The sequence below is a fragment of the Pogona vitticeps genome, chromosome 12 (genome assembly GCF_051106095.1).
Source record: "Pogona vitticeps strain Pit_001003342236 chromosome 12, PviZW2.1, whole genome shotgun sequence".
Taxonomy (NCBI): Eukaryota; Metazoa; Chordata; class Lepidosauria; order Squamata; family Agamidae; genus Pogona; species Pogona vitticeps.
This window is the reverse complement of record NC_135794.1, coordinates 14,545,072-14,565,258: the sequence shown is the minus strand read 5'-3', so window position 1 is coordinate 14,565,258 and position 20,187 is coordinate 14,545,072. Positions and strand designations below refer to the sequence as shown.

General features: G+C 41.7%; 1 long non-coding RNA gene across 1 annotated transcript; it reads right to left on the bottom strand.

Annotated features, from left to right (window-relative positions):
- Positions 1-7,870: 7,870 nt before the first annotated feature.
- Positions 7,871-19,199, bottom strand: LOC140702447 (uncharacterized). The gene is made up of 2 exons (XR_013538882.1): positions 18,214-19,199; positions 7,871-17,786 (listed from the first exon to the last, which is right to left on the bottom strand). It is a non-coding gene; the product is annotated as an uncharacterized LOC140702447 (long non-coding RNA).
- Positions 19,200-20,187: the final 988 nt, after the last annotated feature.

The window sequence follows — 20,187 nt, the reverse complement described above, 5'->3', positions numbered from 1 at the left end:
TATCAACAGCCTCAGATATGCAGATGATACCACTCTGATGGCAGAAAGTGAGGAGGAATTAAAGAACCTTGTAATGAGAGTGAAAGAGGAGAGTGCAAAAAACGGTCTGAAACTCATCAAAAAAACTAAGATCATGGCCACTGGTCCCATCACCTCCTGGGAAATAGAAGGGGAAGACATGGAGGCAGTGACAGATTTTATTTTCCTGGGCTCCATGATCACTGCAGATGGAGACAGCAGCCATGAAATTAAAAGACGCCTGCTTCTTGGGAGGAAAGCGATGACAAACCTTGACAGCATCTTAAAAAGCAGAGACATCACCTTGTCGACAAAGGTCAGCAGAGGCAAAGCTATGTTTTTTCCAGTGGCAATGTATGGAAGTGAGAGCTGGACCATAAAGAAAGCTGACCGCTGAGGAATTGATGCTTTTGAATTATGGTGCTGGAGGAGGCTCTTGAGAGTCCCCTGGACTGCAAGGAGAACAAACCTATCCATTTTGAAGGAAATCAACCCTGAGTGCTCACTGGAAGGACAGATCCTGAAGCTGAGGCTCCAGTACTTGGGCCATCTCATGAGAAGAAAAGACTCCTTGGAAAAAAAACCTTGATGTTAGGAAAGTGTGACGGCAAGAGGAGAAAGGGACGACCGAGGATGAGATGGCTGGACAGTGTCTGCGAAGCAACCAACATGAATTTGACACAACTCCGGGAGGCAGTGGAAGATAGGCGGGCCTGGCGTGCTCTGGTCCAGGGGGTCACGAAGAGTCGGACACGACTAAATGACTAAACGAACGAATGAATCAAATGGTTGGTAAAGAAAGGAGTCATTGCTTTCTGAAATCAAGTGGCTGAAAAAGCAAATTATGCATCTTATTAAAAAGAAGCTCTCTTCCTCAGTTTCTTCTCATTTAGAAGGCATTTTGCCAACCAAAATGGATGTATCTGTATGCAGAGCCTGAGATTAGTTCAGTTCCCCACTGTATATCCCAGAAGAGCCAGCCTGTGTGACCTTGGGCAAGCTACACAGTCCCAAGGCACTTCGCAGAGGGTCAACCTGTAGATTCTCAACCTAGAAAATCCTGGCTAGAATAAGGCAAACCTGTAAGTCGGAATTGACTTGATGACACACAATAATGATTAAATACAGTGCCAGAGTCAGGGAGCTTCCTGCCCCTTCCTCAGAATCTCTTCCAGTTTGTCTGCATCCTTCTTTAAGTGTGCTGATCAGAACTGGATGCATTACTCAAGATGAGGCCCAACCAGTGCCAAACAGAAGGGATTGAATACATGATTTGGAGACTATACTTTACTTCCACCAAAGCCTTATGGCAGCATTAAGGGGATACATTTGGGGTACAATGCCTTGGATTGTGTGTATCATAAGAAGCTATGAGTTTTTTTTTTTTTTTTTTGAAATCACTTGACGGTCCTGATGTGTAACCTGTATTGCAGACAAAAAGTTAACAATAGGACAGAATATGGAGAGACAGAATGAGGAAATGTCAGCAGTATAGCTTGCATTGAAACCTGCACCTGCCGAAATGTCCTCCGCAATGATGGAAGATACAGGAACACCACCGTCCTCTTGTTCCTCTGGCTAGTCCACCCAGGTTGGAAGCTTACTGCAGACTCCTGAAGAGGAAAGGCAACCTAGAAAGATAGGGAGCCCATAACCACCAACCCAAGGCAACGTCACGGAGGTGTAGTTGTGGGAATGTGTTCCTCTTGGGTGGGCAGTTTGTCCATTGGGTCACAAGAAGGTCAAGACGTAGGCAAAGGGCAGTCCTGGAGAGGTTGCTTGACGGCAGCCCCTATCAGCCCTGGTCAGCAGAGGCAAGGACAACGAAGGTGGGGTGCTTCCACAAACCACATCCGGAGAGCCGCATTCTCTGGGGGGGGGGCGGCACCTAGGAAAGAAAGACTCTGCCTTTAAGAGTTGTGTGGCAATGGTAATTTCAAGAGAAGCAGCTTGTCATGCAAGCTACAATTCACTCTTCCAAGCAACGGTTAATAGCACTGGCGCCCTGTCCTCCTTTTCATGTGCTCACTCTGGCTGCTCTTGACCCATCCCTGCTTCGCAATAGTCCGCAAGTGACGCAGAAGCATTCCAGAGCAGACACACCACCCGTGAGATCAGCCAGGGCCAGCCCAGGACATGAGGCTGCCACCGACTTTTCATGTACAGAAGCCAGCTGGGGCAGAGTTACACCTTTCTTCGTCTCTAGCAAGGGGATAGGATCCTTCCCCATATCTAAAGGCAGGGGGTGAGCTTAGACTGTGCTAGGCGAGGCCACAGCTCTCTTCTCTAACAACACAAAGAGAGTCCCCATGTTGACAACGGCATGCCAAGGAGAAGATATATTTTAGAGCTACAGTACATGCTTCTTTGTCCTTGGTCTTCTCCTGCCTCTTTTTTCCTCCTAGCTAGAGGGAAGCAGACTCCTCCATAAAGACTCAGCAGACCTTCACATGTACAAGCCAAATTTGGGGGCTTCTATAAGGAACTTTGTGGTTTATTCTCCTGTACTCTCCCTATATAGATTTTCTGAATCTAGACATGCAGATTTCCTGATTTATTTTCCTACTTAAGGGTTTCTGCCGTAGGTCAGTGCCTGCCTCTACCCTCTGCTAATACTAATGTTCTTATACTTCAGCCTCCTCCCAAGGCAGATTGACTTATTCTTCCTAATTGTCGGGCCTTTGCGGACAGGATACATTGTGATGTAAAAAGAAAAGGGGGGGGGGAGAAGCAAAACAGTTGCCTGCTCTGTACATAAAAAAAACAAAATCAGAATTGGGTACTAACTTTTTATTAGGAGCCCTATATGTTTCAAAAGTGTACCTACGTAGTTCAAATTATAGAATTCTTCAGAATTCTGGGCCAGGGGATAGGGTACCAAAATTAAGAAATAGAGAGAATTATATAAAATGATAGAACTGCAGAAGTGATCCCCAAAGGTTTTCATGCCTAACCAGCTGTCCAGGCAAGAAATCAAATGAAGAACGAAGACACTAAAATTTTCAAACTCTTGCAAGCATTTCTTGGCAGCTTTGGCAACAGTGGGATCTTCACTGGCTGATGGGTTAACAATGCTGGTAGCCGGCACACCCCCCTTTCATTCAAGCGAGCCATGCAGAGGGGAGCCTTCCCAGTAATTTGCCCACCAGCATAGCATGATGTGATCAAAGTGCAGCCCCCTTTAAAATCCTATTTAGCTTAATGGGAGAGAGCTCAGCACCGGTTTACCCTGTGCACTGAAAGCAATGGGATTTAAAAGTGCTTCCTTCAATTTGATGATAAGAATTTATTTCCCTGAAAAACTGACTTCTATTGTTTCGAAAAGATCCTTTTAAATCCTTAGGACAACAGCCCCGGAAGGTTGGCCTGAGAGGAGGAAATAGCGAGTCTGTAAACACAGGGCAGAGATGAAATGAAGAGATAGCTGGGTTTCCTCCTTAGAAGCTGGACATTTGTTTGCCTGAAGCTTAGCCATTTCATCCAACCATGTTGGCAAGCATAAATGCAGCATGAAACCGCACAGCTTAGATTTTCCATGGATCTGCCTTGTCTTCTGAGAGATGGTGTACAGGTTGCCACGAAGTGGAAAGACCGCTATTCGAGATGTGAGTAGCTGAACTTTCAGGGCTTGTTCAGAGGAAGCATTTGTTATTATGAAAGTACCATGTTCTGGGCTGAATTGTTGGTATTTTTTCCTGTTACCCAAACAGTATAATGCTTGTTTTGCTTATAACTGTGTCTCTGTGTGTGATTTTCTGTGGCTTTTCACCCCTCCTTTTGGCACAATTTATTTTTTGTTCCACTGTGTTCCAGAGGCAGACTTCCTATTGAAGTTCATGTCCATAGTGAGCACCTCACAGTCAAAAGCTTTTAATTAGGGCTTCAATTAGCACACAAACAAGCAGCTGCAGAGGAGAAGCTCCAGCAGGAAAGTGAGTTTCTAAAATATTCAAAATTATATCTGAGGTCTCTGAAAGAGTTGCAGTTTCAGGAAGTGGCTTTTCCAAGAGATGCTTGGACACGAATGCCAGTAAAGCCCACACCATTTCATGACCTCATGAGGAAAAGGGCAAGGAAATTTTGGAAGAGCCATCAACCCAGGTAAAGCGTCACTACTCCTGCCTGTGCTAGATGGGGATGATGGAAGTTGTAGTCCAAAGCACCTGGAAGGCAACAGGTTGGGGAAGTCTCTAGTGGTGGTGGCAGTGAGGAAACGATATCTCTGCTCCACAATCCACTGTTTTGAGAGATATTTTTTGTTTTGTTTTGTACGGACTGCAACTAATGCAAAATCACCCCTCATTTATGCTTCAGTAATAATTCTGGATGAAATAAAATTGGTCAAGACATAAGCCCAGAGCATCCACTACTGTTTCAGGGTTTGGTTTTGTTCTTGTTATTTTTTTTACTTCTTATAATCCTTCTTTCTTGTTTTTTTAAAAAATGGGAACTTGTTTTGCAACACATTTACATTATATATGTACTATTGCCATAATTCATAAAACCCAAGGATACATATCCTTTCCTTCTCATCCATGTGGGAACAAACAGCACAGCCAAGAGCAGCTTTTAAGAGATCACATCAGACTCTGAAGCTCTGGGAAGGAAACTTAAGGACTTTGGAGCTCAGATAGTTTTCTCATCCATTCTACCTGTACTTGGAAGAGGAATAGAAAGGGAAAAGCAAATACTCTGGGTGAATGACTGGCTATAAAGATGGTGTTGACCACGGGCTAAGCTTCCTGGTTTCTGGGACCACGGACTAAGCTTCCTGGTAGCAAGAGATGGCTTGCACCTCACAAGAACTGGGAAGAATGTGTTTGGTCACAAGCATGAAGAACTTAATCAGGAGAGCTTTAAACTGAATTGGAAGGGGAAGAGCATTGGAAATATAAGAGCAGAGGTGAAGATAGCTATTTGCACATGGGGGGGTCAATAATAACATTAACATTAATAATAATATTCATAAAAATGCACAAAGAAAAGGAGGCCATAAATTACTCAATCTCCAGTGTCTACGTACAAATGCCAGGAGTATGGGAAACAAACAAGAAGAACTGGAAATCTTAGCCCAGGAGGGTAAATATCACTTGATAGGAATGACTTCCATGACTGGAATACAGCAACTGAAGGATATAAATTGTTAAGAAAGAACAGAAAGAATAGAAAGGGAGGTGGAGTTACACTATACATCAAAAACACACATTCCTGCAAAGAAATACAGGAAGAAGAGATTGGCTGAAAGCATCTGAATCAAAGTAGATGGGGTGAAAAACAAAAGGAACTTGGTAGTTGGAGTTTACTGTCAATCGTCGAATCAAAGGAGAGGACGCAGATGAAACTTTTGAAAAACAAATTGGAAGGATTTCAAAGAGTCACAATGTAGTAGTAATGATGAGAAATTTCAGTTATCCTGATATCTGTTGGAAGGCAAATTTTGCCAAGTATGGCCTTTCCAAGAAATTCCTGGCTTGTGTGGCTGGTCATTTTCTTCTTTTAAAGAAAGAAACTAAAGGAGTAGTTTTCCTTGATTTGATTCTAATCAATAGAGACGTCTTGGTGGAGGAAGTGACAGTAAGAGGAACTCTGGGTGAAAGCAATAATGTTCTACTAGAATTCTTGATTTCAAAGGAAACCAAAGCAGAGTATAGCCACACATATATGCTGTATTTTTCAAAAACCAATTTTAATTAACTCAGAACAAAGATAAGTAAGGTCCTATGGCAGGAGAGCCTAACAAGAAAAGGAGTCCAAGAAGGGTGGGAGCTTCTGAAAAAGGCCAAACAATTCCAACAAGAAAAAATGGTGGAGGACAGCAAAAAAGGCCAGTGTGGCTTCACAAAAAGCTCAGAGAACACCTAAAACAAATAAAGACACATATAAGAAATGGAAAGGAGGCCAGGCCACAAAGGATGAGTACAGACAAGTAACAAGCTGCCTAGAGTGGTCGCAAGACCAGATAGGCGGGGTACAAATAAAATAAATAATTAAATAAAAATAAATAACAAGGAAATGCAGGGATGGCATAAGAATGGCAAAAGCTGAGAATGAGTAGAGGCTAGCTAGAGACACTAAAAGCAACAAAAAAAGCATTCTTTATGTATGGCACAGCAAAAGACAAGGAAAAGAAATAGTGGCTCCATTACACAGTGGAGATAGAAAAATGATGACGACGACGACGATGACGACGACGACGATAATAATAACAACAACAACAACAACAACAACAACAACAACAACAACAACAACAACAACAACAATAATAATAATAATAATAATAATAATAATAATAATAATAATAATAATAATAATAATAATAATAATAATAATAATAATAATAATAATAATAATTTTAAAAACCAGGCAAAAGCGTTCAATGCCTGTTTTAGCTCAGTCTTTTCCCAAAGGACAGACTATGAACCTCCGGACAAATGTGAAGTGCAGGTGAAGGAAACAAGACTGCAACTGGAGATTGATAAACAGTCAAGGAATACCTCACTACTTTGCATGAGTTCACATCTCCAGGGCCAGATGAACTGCATCGAAGAGTAAAAAAGAGGAACCTAAGAATTATAGACCAGTCAGCCTGACATCAGTCCCAGGGAAAATTCTGGAATAGGGTTAAACGGTCACTCTGCAAACATCTAGAAAACAAAACAATAGTAACTAGACGCTGACACAGATTTGTCAATAACAAATCCTGCCAAAATAATCTGATCTCTGGTAACTTCCCTGATAGACAGAGGGAATGCTGTAGACATAATATATCTTGACTTCAACAAAGCTTTTGACAAAGTGTCCCCGATATTCTGATTACCAAGTTAACTAGGTGTGCGCTGGATATAGTAACTATCGGGTGGATACACAGTTGGCTACAGAATCCTACTCAGAGGGTGATGATTAATGGCTCCTTCTCAAACTGGGGGGAGGTAACAAGTTGGGTACCCAAGGGCTCAGTCCTGGGCCTGGCACTATTCAATATTTTTATGAATGTCCTGGATCAGGAGATAAAGGGAATGCTAATCACATTTGCAGATGGCACAGAATTGAGTGGACTAGCCAATACTCTGGAAGACAGAAACAAAATTCAAAATGATCTAGATAGCCTGGAGCACTGGGCTGAAAACAACAGAATGAAATTTAACAAGGATAGGTAGCAGCAGCAGCAGCAGCAGCAGCAGCAGCAGCAGCAGCAGCAGTAGTAGTAGTAGTAGTTATTTTGTGGTCACAGACCCAATAGAACAAGGATAAGTGCAAAGTACTGCACCTAGGAAAAATTACTGAGATGGGGGATACCTGGCTCAGCAATACTACGAGCAAGAAGGATCTTGGAATCATAGTAGATCACAAGCTAAATATGAGCCAATAATGTGATGCAGCTACAAAGAAGGCAAATGTTATTTTAGGCTGCATTAACAGGAGTAACAGGGACATGGTGGCACTGTGGGTTAAACCGCAGAAGCCTCTGTGCTGCAAAGTCAGAAGATCAGCAGTCGTAAGATTGAATCCACATGACGGAGAGAGCTCCCATCACTTGTCCCAGCTCCTGCCAACCTAGCAGTTTGAAAGCATGCAAATGCAAGTAGATAAATAGGTACCATCATGGTGGGAAGGTAATAGCATTCCGTGTCTAGTCGTGCTGGCCACGTGACCACGGAAACTGTCTTCGGATAAACGCTGGCTCTACGGCTTGGAAACAGGGATGAGCACCGTGCCCTAGAGTTGGACACGACTGGACTAAATGTCATGGGGAACCTTTACCTTTAGCTAACAGGAGTATAGTCTCCAAATCTTGTGAGGTACTAGTCCCACTCTATTCGAAACTGGTTAGGCTTCATCTTGAATATTGCGTCCAGATCTGGACACCACACTTCAAGAAGGATGCCAACAAGGGGCTGCCTACCAAGCCATACGAGGAAAGACTGAAATAACTGGGCATGTTTAGCCTTGAGAAAAGAAGACTGACGGGAGATGTGATAGCACTTTTCAAATACTTGAAAAGCCGTCATTCAGAGGAGGGTCAAGATCTGTTCTCGGTCATCCCAGAGTGCAGGACACACCACAATGGGCTCAAGTTAAAGGAAGCCAGATTTCTGTTGAATATCAGGAAAAACTTCCTGTTAGACCAGTATGGCAATGGAACTAATTACCTCAAGAGTTGGTGAGTGTTCCAACACTGGAGGCACTCAAGAAAAACATAGATAATCACCTAGCACACTGGTTCTTAACCTTGTGGAGTTTTGGACTGCAACTCCCAGAAGCCTTCACCACCAGCTGTCCTGACTGGGGTTTCTGGGAGTTGCAATTCAAAAGCATCCGAGTAACAAAGGTTAAGAACCACTGAGACATCCTTTGATTTGGATTCCTGCACTGAGCAGGGGGTTGGACTTGATGGTCTTATAGGCCCCTTCCAATTTCATGACTCTGTGAAACACTATCCAATCATTAGGGTTCTCAGAGGAGTTTACAAATCTTATTTATTTCAGTTTCTATGCCCAACAATTTAAAAATATATCCTGCATCTGAGCTGATGCTCCCTTGAGGCTTCTGTTTTGATGGAAAGGGGCTAAAGAGGCTCGAAAATTGTGTCCCTTCAAAACAGCACTGCTTACCTTTTGTTCTTGGTCATGAAACAGGAGTTTAATTTTTTCTTTTCCAAGTGGGATGTTTGGCTATAGCATAATCCAAGCACTTGGGGGCCAGAAGTGCAGCTATAACTTTTTAAAATCATTGTGAGGAAGCCTTTACCGTAATGTGATTTTTTTTCCAAAGACATTTCCAGACATTATTTGAGAGTGAGTGACCCCTTGTGGATTATGTAAGACTAATTTTTAAATGATGTTCAAAGTCACCAGGTCCTTCTTCCCTCTGATTAGCAAAAGATTTATTGTGAAAGGGAGGCCGCGGCACTGATTGAAGGAGTTATTCTTAAAGCATTTGGTGCACCCATTCCTACACAACAGAAGAGGGAGGTTCTGAGTCGGGAGCTTGGCTGAACAGTCGATCTATATATGACACGGTGGGGAAAAGGAGATCTGAAAACCATCTGGTTCACAGTAACAATTGCAGAGATCCTTCTTTTTGATGAAAAGATAACTTACATCTAGGCTTAACAGACAACACAGCGGGCTGACCCCGGGGTGGGAGAATGTCCAGTGCAGAATGGGTAATTTTGGACTCCCTTAGTTGCAAACTTTGCTGCTGTTCCTTGGCTTGAGCCTGAGTGATTCTTGGTTGGGCATAACCCGTTTTGTTTGAGCCCCACTGAACTATAGGGCCTTTACACAAGAGCATAGGACACACTGATGCACTGCTCTTGTTCCCTTCAATGGGACTGAGGCTGCTGTATTATTTCTAGGAATGTCCGGGTCTTTCTCTGTGTGTGTTTTATGCCACTGGCTGCCGCTCTGAGGTCACAGGGAGCAGAATCCTTCATTGGCAGGGGAATTATGACTGCTGTTGACTGAGCAGGTATGCCTGAACTGCTCTGGCACAGCCCTGGCAGAGCCAACTGAATATTTACAGTGTGGTTTTAGAATCTGAATTCTGAGGTTCATGAGCATCCTGCGTGAAATCAAAATTCTGAACGTTTGGCCACGCACCACAGAAATTTGAATGATGCCATGCCAGGGGAGTGGAAGAGCAGAAAATGTAAATCATGGTCTCAGCGTCTTTTCCTTTGGAAAAACACCTACCAAAATGTTCCAGATGTCAGATGGAAACTTCAGAAATAAAGTGCGAAGGGGAGTCTGTAATACATTTTGATACACTACAAAATAATTTGTTCTACAATAATATATTCCTTTGGGGAACGAAATATAAGGCTCAACCTTATAAGTGCTTTAAAAAAAACACCATGCTGTTTACTGAATCAAGGAATGAGTTCTACATAAATAAACATTTTAAATGCTGGTCCTTGCAAATAAGACCTTTCTTTTTCCTTATCACTTTCACACTCTCTACAGTAGAGCACAAATTATGGGAAAAGCTCACTGATTTCAGTCTCTGGCTTGTAGAGCCAGAGGTTGGGAGTTCAGTTCCCCACAGTGCCTCCTTTACAGGAAATGGACCATTCCAGTTCTGTATTGTTGTTGTTGTTGTTGTTGTTGTTGTTGTTGTTGTTGTTGTTGTTGTTGTTGTTGTTGTTGTTGTTGTTGTTGTTGAATAACTGATAATAGAACATCCATGATTTTCCTTCTGTGATTTACTTAATACTCCATGAATAAACTTTGTTATATTTGGCAGCAAGAGTGTGAGACTCATAATTGATACAGTGAGGATAATATCCTCTGGTGGCAGTGAATAAAAGTGAAAAGAACAAGTCGTGCCCGAAGGTGAACTTGTGTGAGAGGCAAAACACACAGGGGGTCACTGGGGATACGCGACAATACTGTACTGATCCAGATGGACGAAGGAATCAAGATTAGATGATGATTTAATGTGTAACGTGGCTGATAATATGTTGAAATAGAATACCAGTATATGTGGCAAGTTACCTGAATGGGTATGTGTGTTTCAGATAGGTTACTCAAACGTGTTTTTCCTCTTTATCATTTCTAGATCTGTATGTAAATTCATACTCTCATGATCCTCCTCCTCTAAGTGACTTCAGTTGTTGCTTTTCTCTTTGAAATGCCCCCCAACTTCCTCCCTCTACATAGGTGGGCTGACACAGGTTCCCACAAAAGACTAAGTAGATGTGCAGAAGTCAACTTTAGGGGGCTTCGGTGACCAGGCTTTGAGCTCTCTCCTTCTGTAATATCCCTGAAGCAACAGGCCTAACTTATATATTTTTATCCAGTCACAGTTTTTCAAATATTATGTCTGACGTCCTATTGGTTAGTATATTATGTTGCAACTGCAATAGGTCTACTGAATCAATGGAACTTATGAAAGAGATGACCCACCATTGAGTTGATTGATTTTGGTTCAACTTTCTTTGTTCTAATAAAGTTGCAAAACATTGACATGGGTCTCTTAGGATACTAATTAGGAATGGACGAAACAGAGAAAAGGCAAAGAAAAAACTCTTTGCTCTCCTTTTGAGAGTTAGAAAGTTCAGCAAACAACTCCTCTTTCTCACTGCATGTTGTGGTCAAAAAACTTCACTGTTTCTGATACAAACTTCCCTTCCAGCTTTTCCTCATCGTCTCACATCAGGATGTTTGTCGTATGTATTGTCCAGTCCATCTGACTTATAGTACCCCAAACAGGGCTTTCGAGGTAAGTGAGATATTTAAGGAGTGGTTTTAACAGTTCCATAGCCCCAGTGAGGCCATAGGCACACTAGATAAATGCTTCCCTGCTTTCTTGTGTCTTCTGCTTCCTGTAGAGTCATGTATTGTGGTCATATGACATATATCCCGTAATAGTGGTATAGTGGTTTATAAGTTTTTTGAACATTCCACATTTTTAGTTAAATTAGATGTGGTACGTTCATCTAAACCTGTGCAGTGGGGCATATTCCTTCCTCTTTTTGTGCATTTCTCTGCTCCTCCCTCCTTTTCTAAAAAATCAATTGTGTGTGTACATTGGTGTATCCTGTTTCTGTGCCATGTTACCCTCAATGGTGGAGAATCTACCATTGACAGAAGCATACAATATTCTGCATTTCCATTTGAAAATATATATATGTATTTAAATTAAGAGAGTCAAACAACAGCCGGTGGTGATGCTGGGACCGCGTGCCAGATGCAAAGGAAATGAATCAGTTTTGTAGTACACACTCTATGGAATGTTGGTTGTTATGTGTGATGAAAAGCAGAACAAATATAGTAGTAGCTTCCCAGTGAGCTGGATTTGATATGGAAATAGCACAGAGAATTGGTAATGTCTATGTGTTGTTTGAACCCCCCCCCCAAAAAGGGTTGAAACTCATAAAGAGTAACCTGGACATATTTTACTGGTGTAAACACAGTCTGAGTTTCCATGGCCGAATAGGGATTCAAACCCAGGTCTTCTGAGTCCTAGTCTATTACTCTGTCCACCACACTGGCTAAATGAAGATGGTGGGGAAAAATATTTATGAAAATGTTTACTTCTTGACTTTTCTCAATGGAGCTCAAAGCAGCTGACCCTAGTAAGCATACAACAACAGTATCAAATCTAGCAATTTTAGCAAATCCAGGCAAGAGCTAGCCATTCACACGCATTCACACATGGCCCCAAAGGCTTTACCAGCCTGGTTCAGGAAGGTAATTAGAAAGGGAGACAAGGTGGGTTTCTCATGGGAAGAAGTCCCAGATACTAGTAGGGCACAGGCACTTTCCCCTTTGCCTAGGCGCAGCTGAGTATATTTCTGAGGACATTGGTATACCCTGAAAAGCCTACATGAAAGACAAGCTGTCGGGCAGAATTCCAGTTTATCTCCTCATGTGGTGCTCATTTCTGTTTGGAGACTCAAAAGGCAGCATGTGCTTCTAGAGTTCCTACCATCTGCAGAGTTTGTACCTGTAGAGACCTGTGCAACAAAGCCTTCCATCTTTCGAATGTTCCAGAATTTCACTTTCAAAGACAGTATTAGAAGTGTTCAGACTATTTGATTTTTATTGACCTATGAGAAGCAATAATCCCTCTGGAACCTGGTGTACAGTGCAGAAGAAAGAATGACTGTACCGTTTCCCCTAAAGGAAATCAATTTATGGATAGAGTGAAAGGTTAGGGAACCCTAAACTTAGAAAGAAACTCCCTTAGCAATGATTTCTATGCATTCATACCTGTTGGTTTGTCTAGTTAAGATGGAGGAGTTGGAAGAAACAGGACATCTCAGAGAGAAAAGGAAGTAAGTATAAGAGTACAATCTGTATGTAGATCTGAAAGAGGAATGAGGAAGAAAAATACATTGAACCTTCACTGGATCAGATCACTTGGAACATGCATTGATTCTTCATTCCTACAAAAGGCAGATTGAGAAGCTATATGTGTATCAGTTGGCCACTGGCTGGATTCTACCTACCAAGCATCTTCCCCAAAGCTGTCCTCCTTCCTTCTTATTTTTCACTGGATGCTCGAATGGGAGGTCTTCATTTACATTATTCAGACCAGGTGATGCATGAGTCAGCTTTGGCTTGCTGCCACAAACCACAAATATGGAATCCCATACAAATTCATTTGGAAAGAACTCTCCTCCTTTCTCTCATTCCTTTTGGTGAGCTGAATATTGGAGCCAATCAACAAGAATCCGTTGGCCAAAAACTATGCCAGTTCTGCTGGCAACTCACAACTGTTCACTGACATCACTTTCTCATCTCCTGAAACAGACAGAAGAACTTAAAAGAAGGACAGCTGATTTGAATGCAAACTTCGATAAATCGACAGACTATCCAGGCTCCTGCCAATGCAATCAGCTGACTTCAGGGAACAACGTCTTTTGGAAGGCTTTTAGACTCAAGATTTCTTTCCACTACTGGTTTTCTGCTCCACAGTTTCCTCCACAGTTTCGTCCCTTTGCCTTCCAAGGTTCCATCCCTGTTATGCTTTTTGCTTTTCTTTCAGATGCCCTTCAGTTTCTCCTTTTTAATTCTGTTATCTTGAACCTCTGGAGAACTGGCAAGTTTGTCCAAATATTTATTTAAATATTTATTTCTTTTTAAAAGTACCACAAAATCACGTCTTTCTTTGATTCCAGCTCTCCCCCTCTCACCCCAGCGTTTCCCTCCCCCCACTTCTTGACAGATAAATAGGCAATTACTGCAATTACTTCTATATGTTTATTCAGTTTTTACAGCCACACAGAGACAGAGAAGAAAACATGCGATAGGCAAAAACTGGGAGTGGGCGGGGGAGGGTAACAATGGTGGAATGGAACACAAATCTAGTAACGTTCATCACCCCTACTAGATGGGGCATTTGCAGAACCTGGAAACATTATTGGAGGGATTCTGGGAGTTGTAGTCCCCTCCTCCCACAAAAGTAATATTTCCAAGCTGTGAGCATATGCGTTTCTGTGTTTTGCCCGCTGCTATTGTTCAGTTCGGAGAAAATATGAAGTGTATCCAGATTTACTGGGATTCATATCCAAACTGATTTCCAAATACAGTGAAAAGCTCCTGGGATCCTTAAAAATCATATACACCCTTTGCCAGATCATCAGACAACTCTGATCAATAATATGCTAAGGTACCTCTACCTGTGCAACTACTAGACTGTGAAAAGGGTGGCAGGAGTGGGCCCTGAAAGATTCTCGCAGCAGCCAGAGCCACGGGCTGAGCGGCAGCATCCCCTCTTCCTCTTCCTCGACCAACTAGCAACTTCACCTCTTCCTGTATCCCCCATTATTGGGAGTCATTTCTCAAAGATGGGAGAAGCAATCTTACATATCTACTCTCTCCTGTGGTTTTGGATGTGAAAGCTAGAGTCTTTTTATTTATTTATTTTTTGGTCTTTTTTCAAGGACAAACGTCAAACTTGGAAGTGCCACAAAGTGGCACAAAATGAACCAATGGATATAGGGAATATAAAAAGGGCACGGGAACTTCAGTGTGGGGGAGACCACTTTCATATCTGTACAGACGATTCTGAAGGGAAAAAAGAATGCCATCTTGGTGTTGGTGGGACTGGTTAAGATTAAAGTTTAATAGGGAAGTTAAGGGGGTACAAATATGCTGTCTGAAATAGTACCAGAAAGTTCTAGGAAAGCCGCTGACACGTTCTGATATTTTTTGGCCCACCTCCTTCCTCCTCAGCCCTCAGTATTGCAAAAACACCTAGTCAGGCCCTTCTAGTCCTCTACCATCTGTGAAGGAAAGGAGAGGAGCCCAAAAACATGAGCGGGTAAAGTTATTCAAAATTATTCTTTCAATGAAAGACACAAGCATTCAAGCAGAGCAAGTAGAAAGTCAGCAGTTTATGTGTCTGCAGATCCAGAATACACTCAGGGCAGTAGGTCCATCTTGAAACATCTAGGCTATATTATTGCTCATGTTGTCAACACAACCTGAGATAAGGTGCCACTTCAGACTCTCTCCCATATCTGCTAGTCTGACCAGCCAGATGCCAAAGATCAGGGCTAGACCTACTAAGTGTGTCTGATCAAGAACTGTCAACATAAATGGCCAACTGAGTTTTGGAAACGTATCTTTGCAATCTGGAATGCAAGAGAAAAGATTTAAGATGGACTCCCTTTCCTTTCGTTATTAAGCGAAGAGTTACTTTCTCCTTCCTTCATCCTCACAAAATAAAGCCCACATTGATGCTTTGGAAGTGGGTAAATTTACTTCAGTAGATATTCATCAATTAAAAAATAAAACATCTACTGCTCCACAGTGCCCTCCTGGAATCTTAAATACTTTTTAGAAAGTGTAATGTGTCACTCTCCTTAAGGGTAAACATGAGCATAACTTGATGAAATATGACCCTGTTTTAAACTTGATGAGATTTATACCTGAACCACTGAGCTATACAGCAGTTCTTCTTATTACAAGAAGGCTGTTGAAGCTATTATCTGAAGAGCATAGTAGAATTGAGGACAAGAGGCTGATGTCGAAAAGTTCCTAAGATAATTCAGTGAAAGAATTTATTTTCAGATGGGTCCTAAAGTGACAATCCCTCGGTTCTTTCTGTGCTGCTATTGAGTATATCAAGAGGCTGAAAGGAGGTAGATGTGAGGCTATTGGAACTCTTCGTTTCTGTAATGATGGAGCCAAATGCATTGTTTTCTTTTCTGCAAGGTTCAGGTTGAAGAGCCCGGCAAGTTTAAACAAGACATGCCAGAAGGCCTCATTAAAGATTCCTCTCTCCTGGACAATATTCAACTCAGTAATGCGCATGATGTCATCTTTTTCAATCTCCTGTAACTTGGGCTACTCACACAGGGCTGCTGAAGTAAACTCTTTGGTGGTTTGAATCCCTGTTCAGCCACGGAAACTCACCGCGGGGTGGGCGATGGTAAAACTACTCCTTAAACGTCTCGCCTACCTGTGCCAATTCTGTTTGGGCCACTATAAGCTGGATGCAACTTGACACATGACAAAACATTCCTGAATAAATTTGCCACTTGGGGAAAGTCAAGCCTCTTTGAGTTCTGTTCCGCAGAGCTGCTTAGAAATAGTGCCTATGTGTAGAGCAAGGAAGGTATAGAAATTGAGGGGTGGAAGCACTGGGGGGAAAAACCACTGCAAAGTAGGGTGAATGCTGCTAGTGGCCTAATAAAATTACTAGGTATTTAAGACTCTGCTAGGGAATGCAGGAAGTCTGACAAGAAAATATTATGCAACTTATTGGACTTCAAGAAAAAAAATCAGTCTCCATTTTATTTTCTATAAGCTCTATGTTTTTTTAAATATGATATTTATATAGTGCTTTTAAATTGATTTTTATCTGCTTTAAGCCTCCTTGAGTCCTCTATGGGGACAAAAGTGGCATATAAATAATTTAAATACAGTAGGATCCCCATATCCACTGAGGATTGGTGTCAAGCCCCTTGTGGATAATGAAATTGTGGATAATAGCCAACACTCTATATATAACACAGTAAAAGGGGAAGAAACAGAAAAAATATTTTTGCATGCACTACCAGAACTGACTACTAAGGGTGGAAGAGACCATGCTATATATTTGTCACTAACAAGTATTTATAGCACGGTCTCTAGCTCCCTCTCGTGGCTTCTTCTAGTAATACACATGAAAAGAGGTGGGATTTTTGCATTTGTTTTCTTTTAATATTTTTGATATTTTCAAACTGTGGATGAGATAAACCATGGATACTGATCCCACAGATATTGGAATAAAAATCATAATAAAACCAAGAAAAATGAATGCAGCTGGAAGTGCTCCCAAGCAGGCAAGCAGGCAAGCAGGCAAGCAGGCAAGCAGGCAAGTAGGCAATCAATCAATCAATCAATCAATCAATAAAAACCCATCTAGCCATATACTCATACCAGAAGACTGGATCTGCTCAAGACTAAGGTTATGTAGTCAACATAAGAAATATAAAACAGTAGGAAACATGGTCACAAACAACGGAATAAATAATTGTCTAGTTGGATCCTTTGAAAAGGTCATAGAGAGTAGTGCCAATCTCTATAGACAAAACTGGTCAATGGTCTGATGTGTACATATCTTTATATGTTCAGCTTAAAACAAATCCAGAGGTTTCTTCTCTTTCATTATCAAAACAAAATGCTGTGTAAATATGCATCTTGCCTGACATGTGGGACAAGTAACAGCAAAAAAGTTCTATTAAAAGAAAAGAAAACTAGTATATAAAACACTCATAGGTACAATTTCAGTCGATACAGGAACGTACTTTTTCCTGTGATGCAAAAGCATCCAGATTTTGTCTTCCTCCATTCTCCTAATGGAAGAGGACACTGCCATACATCTGCAGAGTTTTACTGCAAAGTGAAACGGCCATCTGTCTGCAGAACTCTGACTCTGGATTAAGTTAGATCAAAGTTAGCTCAGAAGTAAAAATAAGGGCTTAGAAGTGAAATCATGGAAAGCTCAGCCGCCTTGCTTGTTTTGACAGCCATTTGAAAAGGCTACTTTATTTAATTTCCTGTGGGTAAGAGATACTAGCATGGGGGAGTGAAACCCAACAAAGCTTTCTTCTGTGTGTTAAATGCTAGTGAAAAGCACAATTAGGACTCTGGAGCATGTGGAAGAAGTGGATTTAGCCACTAATGGGTTGCACATTTGAAGCCAAAAAAACCAAAACGAACCCTTAGGAAATGTGTTTACCCTATTATTCTTTCTTTCTTTCTTTCTTTCTTTCTTTCTTTCTTTCTTTCTTTCCATGTGACACCCCAAAAGCCATGCATTGAACCAATCTGTTAAAAATAATACAATTTAACATTAATATTTAATATTAAAGCAACACCAATAACAAAAGGAGTTTGAATGTTCTACAAAATAATCAGCAGTAGAGATGTGGGGAGGAAGCAATATAGGCAACTCACAAAAGGACAATTGCCTTTTTCCCAAATGCCACAATGGGGAAGAGAATAGGCAGTTAAAGACCTTGAAAAGCTCTGAGGGGCAGCAACCCAAAAGGCCCTGCTTCCTGGGAAAGTTAGTCTGGCTTCCATACAAGTTAGCACCTGATGCTAGGCCTCTCTAGTGTGAATATGTTCCCTGGGTTTCATATGCCAAAGCTACAGTGACTTTTAACAGCGTCAGAAACTAAACCACCTTGAGTCCCTACCAGTAGAGAAAGGGGAGATAAATATCAAATAAATAAATAAAATAAAACTGTACCTGAAGTAGAGTATGCTACTCAGTGAGGTCTTTTGGAACACAACCTTCCAGATCAGGCAGAACGACAACATTTCGGCATTATCAAATACACTCCAGCAGACGGTCCAGAAAGCCATCCAAAGGACTGAGAGAACTAGAAAGGTCACTCTGCCTCTTTTTTTCTAGTGTAGAGGAACCCACCAGGGTCATCAGAGAGGCTTTCGATCCTAAACCTGCCAGAAATCAAATTGAGAAGACAGGAATCTGTCTTAGGATGCAACTGCATTTGCAAATAACACAGGAAATGCTCCCAGACTGGGATGGTCTGATTTGCATGATTTTGCATTTACTACATGGTGTAAAAATCAATGTGAATCAGCTTCAAGTTTCCTTCCTCAAATCTGTAGGGGTTTTTTCCCCCTCTGCTGCTGGGGCTTCTGCTTTTTTAATCATCAAATTCTGTTTGCATTGGTCAAGCAATGTGATCCCTTGAGCTGATGTGAAGAGATGTATAGCTGTTATAGTTAAAGTAATTCCAGCCAGCTCGAGTGGCAGTGAGAGAGGCAAAGCAGTGGGGAAATTGACTGTAATCTGAATCCTCTCCTCCAGAAACCTGGTTGCCTTCCCTTCCTTCCATCTGTCCCTCCCTCCCTCCCTTCAGTTTGCTCATCTAGCACTAGGCCAGCTAGGCTACCAAAGGGGGGAAAAGAGTGAGGAATCAGCAGGTTAATTCTTATTACTTTACTTTTTAGTTTATTTTAAAACTGTATATTTCTTTCTTTTTTAAAGGCTTGCTGATCTAGTTCTGTGGAAGCTGGCAAAGAGTGAGAAATGGACAGATAGAAAGAAAGTTTTAAGGTAGCTTTGCGCTAACTGTGCCTCCTGAAAATCTGGGCAACAAGAGCAGGGCAGAATAAATAACATAATTGTGCACAAACAAAAATACTGAATAGAGTGGTGTGTGTGACTCGAAATCTTGTAATGATCACAAAATTCTTGTGAAAATTGGCAATAACAGAAGCATACAGGACTGTTAATTTCTCTAGCAACAATTAAATTAGAATTACTGCAAGGAAAAAACATCACTTGATTGCTCGCTGCCATCAGAACATGTGACTCATCCAAAAAGATGGAAGACAAGAGAAATGACCAACATGGCTTCATAAAAAGCTCAAAGAAGACCTGAACATTTTTTTAAAAGGCTACATATGGGAAGTGGGTGGAATGCCAGGTCACAAAGGAAGAGTACAGATGATTAGCAAAGCATTGCAGCGATGGTGTTAGGAAACCAAAAACTGAGAATGAGCTGCAATTAGCAAGAGGCAACAAAAAACCATTCTTCAGGTACATGGATATTAAAAGACAGAGAAAAGAAGCAGTGGCCCAGCTACTCAGTGGGGATGGAAACATTGAAACAGATTACAGAAAAGGCAGAAGTGCTCAATTCCTCTTCAGCTTGGTCGACTCCCAAAAGAGAGTCTATGATCCTCCAGTTAAATGTGAACTAAAAGTGGAGAGGGCAAGATTGCAGCTGGAGATTGATAAATGGATAGTCAAGGAAGATGTTACTACTTTGATTGAGTTCAGATCCCCAGGAGCAGACGAGCTGCATCCAAGAACATTGAAGCAACTGGCTGAAGAACTCTCAGAACGGTATTTGCGAAGGCTTTCACGGCCAGGATCCAATGGTTGTTGTGGGTTTTTCGGGCTCTTTGGCTGTGTTCTGAAGGTTGTTCTTCCTAACATTTCGCCAGTCTCTGTGGCCGGCGTGAAATGTTAGGAAGAACAACCTTCAGAACACGGCCAAAGAGCCCGAAAAACCCACAACAACCAACTCTCAGAACTATTATTTCCTTAAAATTATGGAGGGTGAGTGAAGTGCTGGATAGGGCTAATGTTCTCCATATCTTCAAAAGTGTGTGTGTATGGGGGAGGAACCTGGGAACTATAGACCGATCAGCCTGACGTCAATCCCAGGGGAAATTCTGGAGCAGA